This window comes from Amblyomma americanum, chromosome 2 (assembly GCF_052857255.1).
Source record: "Amblyomma americanum isolate KBUSLIRL-KWMA chromosome 2, ASM5285725v1, whole genome shotgun sequence".
Lineage (NCBI taxonomy): Eukaryota > Metazoa > Arthropoda > Arachnida > Ixodida > Ixodidae > Amblyomma > Amblyomma americanum.
Window position 1 is genome coordinate 21,608,854 of NC_135498.1, and position 7,192 is coordinate 21,616,045.

The window sequence follows — 7,192 nt, forward strand, 5'->3', positions numbered from 1 at the left end:
AAATTGAGCTAAGCGTTCCCCGTATACATTGCGACAAGCAGGCAAATTGAAATTTCTATTTAAGGCATGTCTTGTGTTACGGTACGGTAATAAGAAAAAAACTTAATTAGTGGCAGAGGAGTATTACTATTAATTAATAATATTATTTACCAATACACATAATTTGTAATTAAGCATGGATTCAAATGATAATATGCGATGCTCCTTGTACAGACAACTGCAGCTATTGTTTTAAAACGCATGGACAATTACCTGCAATGCCCTCTTCTGTAGTCTATGTACGGGAACTATATAGGTTTTGTATGTTTGGCCCCACATTCGCAGCAGTAGCTCATGTGACAGCGAAACAGCAAAAAGTACAAGGAACGGAGTACATTGTACACAGTACATTGTACAATAGACTCGTTTACCCAGCACCAGGAAAAGTCCTCACAAATCCCCAGCAAGTTGCACGGCTACAACTCCAAACTGACACTTTCCGATGCCCCTAGAACTATTCCCTGGTCTACCAGAGAGAGTTAATTTGGGAAAACCTGCCCTAGCACACACATTGCATGCATGTCTAAACGACGGACTTATATCCTGAGGTCTTGCTACTGTCGAATAGTACTAAACCGCATTGCTCAGCTCCATCTTGGATGGGCCAACTCTGGGCGGTAACAAGAGTCACCAAGCGCTCAAGGCCACCTGACGCGGCTAGCCCCCCACCGAAGTCCAACCATGCCTTTTGGTCGACGAAATAAAAATTTTCATCTCTCTCTCTCTGTCAAACAGAGCTCACAAAAAAAAGCGGGTGCACAGATTTCATGCTACTCAAGGAAGCTCTTTACATCTTACAAATCCTTTGTAAAATTTGTTGTATACATCAGAATTGAAAGTGACTATTATGCAAGGCCAACACAATTTGTAACATTGTCCCAACAAACTTATGGTGTGAGAATGAACATCCATTCGATCATCAGTCAATTCTCAGTTACTAGTGCAGTTAACAACATAAAGCCTGCCATAAAACCCCTTTTTTGGTTTGGAAAAGTACTAGACAGGAACTTAATTAGTGGAAGAGGAGTATTAGTATTAATTAATAATATTATTTATCAATGCACATAATTTGTAATTAAGCATGGATTCGATAATATGCGATGCTCCTTGTACAGACGACTGCAGCTGTTGTTTGAAGACGCATGGACAATTACCTGCAATGCTCTCTTCTGTAGTCTCTGTATGGGAACTAAATAGCTTTTGTATGTTTGGCCCCACGATTCCCAGCAGTAGCTGATGTGACAGTGAAACAGCGAAAAGTACAAGGAACGGAGTACATTGTACGGAAAATACTGCTTTGCCTAGCTGAATAACTGTGTAGCAGCTGAAAGCTATCTTTTTGCACACCTTTTTGATGTGTTCTTGCCAATGCAGGAGTTGGTCATAGATGACACCGAGGTATTTGTAAGAAGACACCTGCTGAATCCTACGGTTGTTTAATGGTATGTGAATCATACCATCTTTAATGATTCTTCTTCTATAGAGTGGAATACTACATATTTAGTCTTATCTACATTTATTGTTAATTTATTTGCAGAAAACCATGAGTAAATATTAGGCAGTTCAGATGTTATCCTGCTTTGCAGGACAGACAGGGATTCAGCTGAGAACAAAAGAGCAGTGTCATCCGCCTACATCACAACCTGTGAAAATCAAACGGCTTGCGGGAGGTCATTCACGAAAATAGAAAACAAAACAAGACCCAATACAGACTCTTGTGGAACCCCGCAAGTGGTGGGTAGGAATGCGGAATGTGTGTTCTTCACAACTACAATGCAGCAGTGCCTGCTGCATGAAGATGGTAAACATGGCACATATAGTAAATATTCAACGCCAACGACGCAGGCAACTTTGATCGACACGAGTGCGTGAGATAATTAGCGTGAGCGACACCGAAGCAAAATTTTATTTTCTTTTCAGGTTACACATAAAAAGTGTGCAGACACGCACAAACTCAATTGAAAACAATAAAACTGACTGCCCTTCGTACTCGTCATATCCTGGAAACGAGGCAACTGACGATTTCAGCCGAAGATTTATCAACCGGGCTGTGATCTCCCCTCACCTGCACCCGGCTAGGGAGTGTGTGGTTTCTTGCCATGACATTACTGTGCACTGTCGTAACAACATACTCGTTTAGCCAGCACCAGGAGAAGTCCTCACAAATCACCAGCAAGTCGCACGGCGACAACTCCAAACTGACACTTTCCGATGCCCCTACATCTGTTTCCTAGTCTACCAGAAAGAGTTTGGGAAAAGCTCCCTAGCACACATTTTGCATGCATGTCTAAACGACGAACTTATATCCTGAGGTCTTGCTACTGTTGAATAGTGAACAGTTGGAAACCGCATTGCTCAGCTCCATCTTGGAGGGCCAACTCTGGGCAGTAACAGGAGTCACCAAGCGCTCAAGGCCACCTGACGCGGCTAGCCCCCCACCGAAGTCCAACCATGCCTTTTGGTCGACGAAATAAAAATTTTCATCTCTCTCTCTCCGTCAGAGCTCACAAAAAAGGCGGGTGTGCAGATTTCATACTACTCAAGGAAGCTCTTTACATCTTACAAATCCTTTGTAAAATTTATTGTATATATCAGAGTTGAAAGCAACTATTATGCAAGGCCAACAAAATTTGTAACATTGTGTCAACAAACACATGGTGTGAGTTGAACATCCATTCGATCATCACTAAATTCTCAGTTACTAGTGCAGTTAACAACATACAGTCTGCCATAAAACACCTTCCTTGGTTTGGAAAAGTACTAGACAGGAACACTTCTTTTAGTCAAAAATACTTTATGCCTAATTTTTGCAACTTGTTCACATGTGCTACAACCAAGGCATACATGTCCTTCAAGGGCACAATGAATACTAAATTCAGTGTACTATCTCAAGAAGAGAATATGAAAAACTGGGGTAGTCTGTCAAAGATCATTCTCAATTCTGTGTTGCAAACACGAGTTCTAGGACGAGTCGCTGAAATTCAGAAATAAGGAGTGTCATCTTGAAATTCATATGCGCACTTTAAAAGCAGTTATGGCTGCAGTTGTGAATGTGTGATTAATAAACTGTCTATTTGTACAATTTGGCAATCTTTGTACCACTGAACTGCAAAGTGATACCTCGAGAACTGATGCTTGGGTGAGTTGGTATTCCATTTCGAAAAGGAACAGCGCATATTTTTAAAAATGACAAAAAGAAAGACACACGAGGACAGGCACTGAGCGCCTGTCCTCATGTGTCTCTCTTTTCGTCCCTGTCAAAAGTATGCACTGTTCTTTTATGAAATGGGATACCTCGAGGCCATGTCTTTGGGCACAGAATATTATTTTTGTTGTCTAACAGGCACCTCAATCCATATCTTCAGCAATGAATTGGCAAAAAGAAACAGCACCAAGCCTTGCTGAAAATGTTTAAGACTTCAGCCTATCAACCTAAGTCTATATATGGGCCCGTCTCAAGAAAGCCAGTCTGTTGCTCATTTCTGAAATAAGAAAGGCACCAGCTGCATATATATACCAGCTCTTCCCAAGAATCTTACACAGCATGTAGGAGAGCAAAATAAAGTGCATCAGTACATCTCAGCATGCTTCCTTTACAAGCATGCTTTACAGCATGCTAAGCATAATGTGAGCAGATAGGCTCTATGCAATAGCCACATGCGCCAGCTTACAAAGTGCCACATAACTCAGCAAGCATAAAAACACAGATAAACTGCTTGCACAAGTGCGAAATGACTTTTCAGAAGAAACGATTCTGCATATCCTGGGAACAAAAAGAATTAACATACTACTCAATAAAAATCGAACCAAATAATGTAACTATTTAAGTCAGTTCAGTGCATTTATATGCTTTAAACAATACGAGTTTGAAACATCGCTTGTCAATTTTTATTCATATATTTGTTTCAGAAATCCTTAAAGGCCATCAAGCTACACTACACACGCATGCAATCATACTTAGCTAATCTCACCCTGCAAAATCTGTCCTTCATTGTCCGAGAAGTTTGCGTATACTGCACGATCCAATTAAAATTACGTACTCCTTAGCCCTGCTAGGCTATACCTATACAAACCCACACAGCAGCCCATCTGCCCGTCCCCCTATGCCGACGTAGAACACTGCATCTTCTCTTGCCCTGTTGCTCTCGCCGCACCCCACTAGCTGAACTCCTTTCCCATTACTTCGGTCACCTCGTTGACAGACCCCAATGAGAACCCACAGCTTGCCATCGGCAATCTTAGATATCTAGATTAAGACTGCCAGTAAAAGTGCTTTCTTCTATCCACAATACCCAGATATCCATAGCTTGGCCGAGGAAGTCACACTGCGCCTTTTGTTTTCCTCTTGACCCCTTCTCACTTTCATAAAGTACAGCAGTTTTATTCCACATGCAACTGTGATACATATAGTACTAATGAGAACGGTTGGTATCAGCTAGAAGAGGCCATTACACATTGCGCAATATGGAAACGTTGAAAGAAATATTCAGAAGGCAAGGCTCCATCAGTTCGCTCATACAATGAAAAAGGATGCCAAATACTCTGGAAAGACTATAAAGCTGGAAGACAATGGGATGAGACCCAGGAGACCACTGTAGAGAGCTTGGAGAGACCACGTAACAGGGAAAATAAAAATTGCAAATGTAGAAAAAAATGAAAAAACTCGGACAAAGGTGAAGAAGCTCAAGAAATAATAGGTCATTGAAGTGGAGAGGGCTCATACTAACAGTGACCGTGTATAAAAACTGACAAAATTGTAAAAGACACGGCAAAAAGAGCACATGGCTTCTTCTGCATCGCTAACAGGGTCGCCATGGTTACAAGTAGTGTTTCCAGCAATTCCAACCACCGCACATGCACAACGCAGCCTAGATGCTCTGTCCCAGTGCGAGCTGCTCATGTTCTACATATCTCAATCAAAAAAGAGCGGATGCAACTTGTAAAAATGCATTTAGAACCAACTGAAAACCAACTGCAAGTTTTTACTAGTCCAAACTGGTCATTTTTCTGCATATTGCACTCTTTCAGACAGCGAACTCGGTTGAAAAGAATGAAGCCAGTATGCAGGTTCTTGGATATTTGAGGCTATTATTCTGGTTATGCTTGGCTGAGGCATAAACAAGCACTACTGATGCAAATCTATAAATAACTGGAGCAACAAAATGTGCCCTAATTAAATCGTATTTACGTGCCATCATGCAAATATGGGAATGTGCAGGCATTATGTTGACAGCAATTTAAATGCATGAGCAAAAGGGAGAGGGCAGGCATTGCAATCTTTTAAGAAGACCATTGCGGCTCTTTGCTGCATAAAGTGGTCAACCGTACATGTATTCAGCTGATCATCGTGGCAATGATAAAATCATTGCTTAGCTTTGCTGACAACTTCCCTCCCGTCTGCTTTGCTGCTACTGCTGCACACGCTACTCCAACCATGGCCGTAATAAAAACAGACACAACTGACTCTTTCGCTACAGCAGAAAAATGGACTATTTGGAGTGCACTGAAAGAAGTTTTTTTCACTAGAAGCATAATCCCAGCACATAGTGCATGCAGTGCATGAAATTGTAGCTTATTAGTTACACTGCTCAATGAAACAAACAGCAGAGTCATGAGTGCAAAATTACTTTAATATTTATTTGTCAAATATGCCAAAATCATGAAAAAAATAGAAAAAAAACAACAAAAATTACCAACTGCACTAAGCCAGAACTTAATTAGAGGAAAACTGGAATATACAAACTGTTGCACGTGTTTATAGCTGTCATTCTTCTCAGTTTCATCTCTGAGGAAAAATTATTGCACTTTCCATGGCCGGTCAAGTCAGGGGTCATGACTGTGGTTCCACTGTGAAAAGCAATCACATGAAGGTGTGAAGCAGAGGTAGACTTGACAGGTGCTGCACATAATGTTTAATTTGTGGTCTTGTTTTGTTGTCTGATAGCAGAGCTTAGAGATCCTTTTTTTTCCATTTTTTTTGTTTGGTGATGAATGGATTCTATGGGAGGATTGGGGTGTGGACTTCTTTTATCTCATAATACTCGAAGATTTGTTGAATGAGTGGCTCCCTGAAAGCGCCTGATCAAATTTGGAATTTTGGGCAAGCTCTGGAACATCAGGATTTTCTCTTCGGCTTGCTTGGTAGAGGATAAAACTGTTTACGCAAGCGATGTGAACACGGCGGAAAAAGAGCGCTTTCCTCCAATGCATGCATTTTCTCAAAATGAGAACTCAAACCTTTCAAAAACAGGAGGTGGATGTGAGAACTTATTAGATATTCTTGATTTGGCCTAGCATGTTTGGGTTATGCAAATATAGTCCAAATTGTTCAGAAAACAAGCTATACTATTTGACTTGATGATAACAGAGTTCCGCCTGTGTCATGCCTCATTGTTACCATGCAGTGTTCTTAACTCACCGCTTTCTCTACTTGTACCCTTATGCAGGTTCAAAGTCTATATTTGAACAATTAAGCAACCATGCAGACCATTAGACTGCAAATCCCGCATACACACTGCACATAGCAATGCTTACATCATCCTGCTGCAGTAGCGAGCCTACCCTACAAATATTCGCAATGCCGACGGAAGCCATGCAAACAATAACTAGTCGTCACAGCATTGCAACATTCGTTTTACATTTGGTGATATAGGCAGTAGAGCACTGCATGGGCTCATGCCGGCCTACAAGCACCCGTGGCACAGAAAATTGCTCGGTAAGTTGCAGGGTCCACTGGCTTGGGCCCGCAAATAAACAGCTTGTGTCTAGGTCTTGATTCAATATTGCAGAAAAAAGTACAATTGGGGCATCCTAGCAGCTATATGGATGAAACAGGGGTGCGGTGTGGGTTGAGAAAAGAGGTTACTCGAAACTTATTTACTATTTTTGGTGTCTGCGATTGCATTTTCCGCAAGCGAGAGAAATTACAAACAATTGACTGTTCATTTTTGGTCTGCTGCCCGGAACGCTTATGAAATGAAAGAATCCTGGCGCTAAAATTTTTTCAGGGAGTTATTTTTTGTTGACACAAAATGAGAGAAAGCTTTAAGTCCAAGTCATTTGCTGGCAGAGCGCCACTTGCAGTACAGTATGTTCAGGTAACTTCGCAGCCCTGCATCATGCATCTCGTGGCACTCCTAAAAAAGGGGTACAC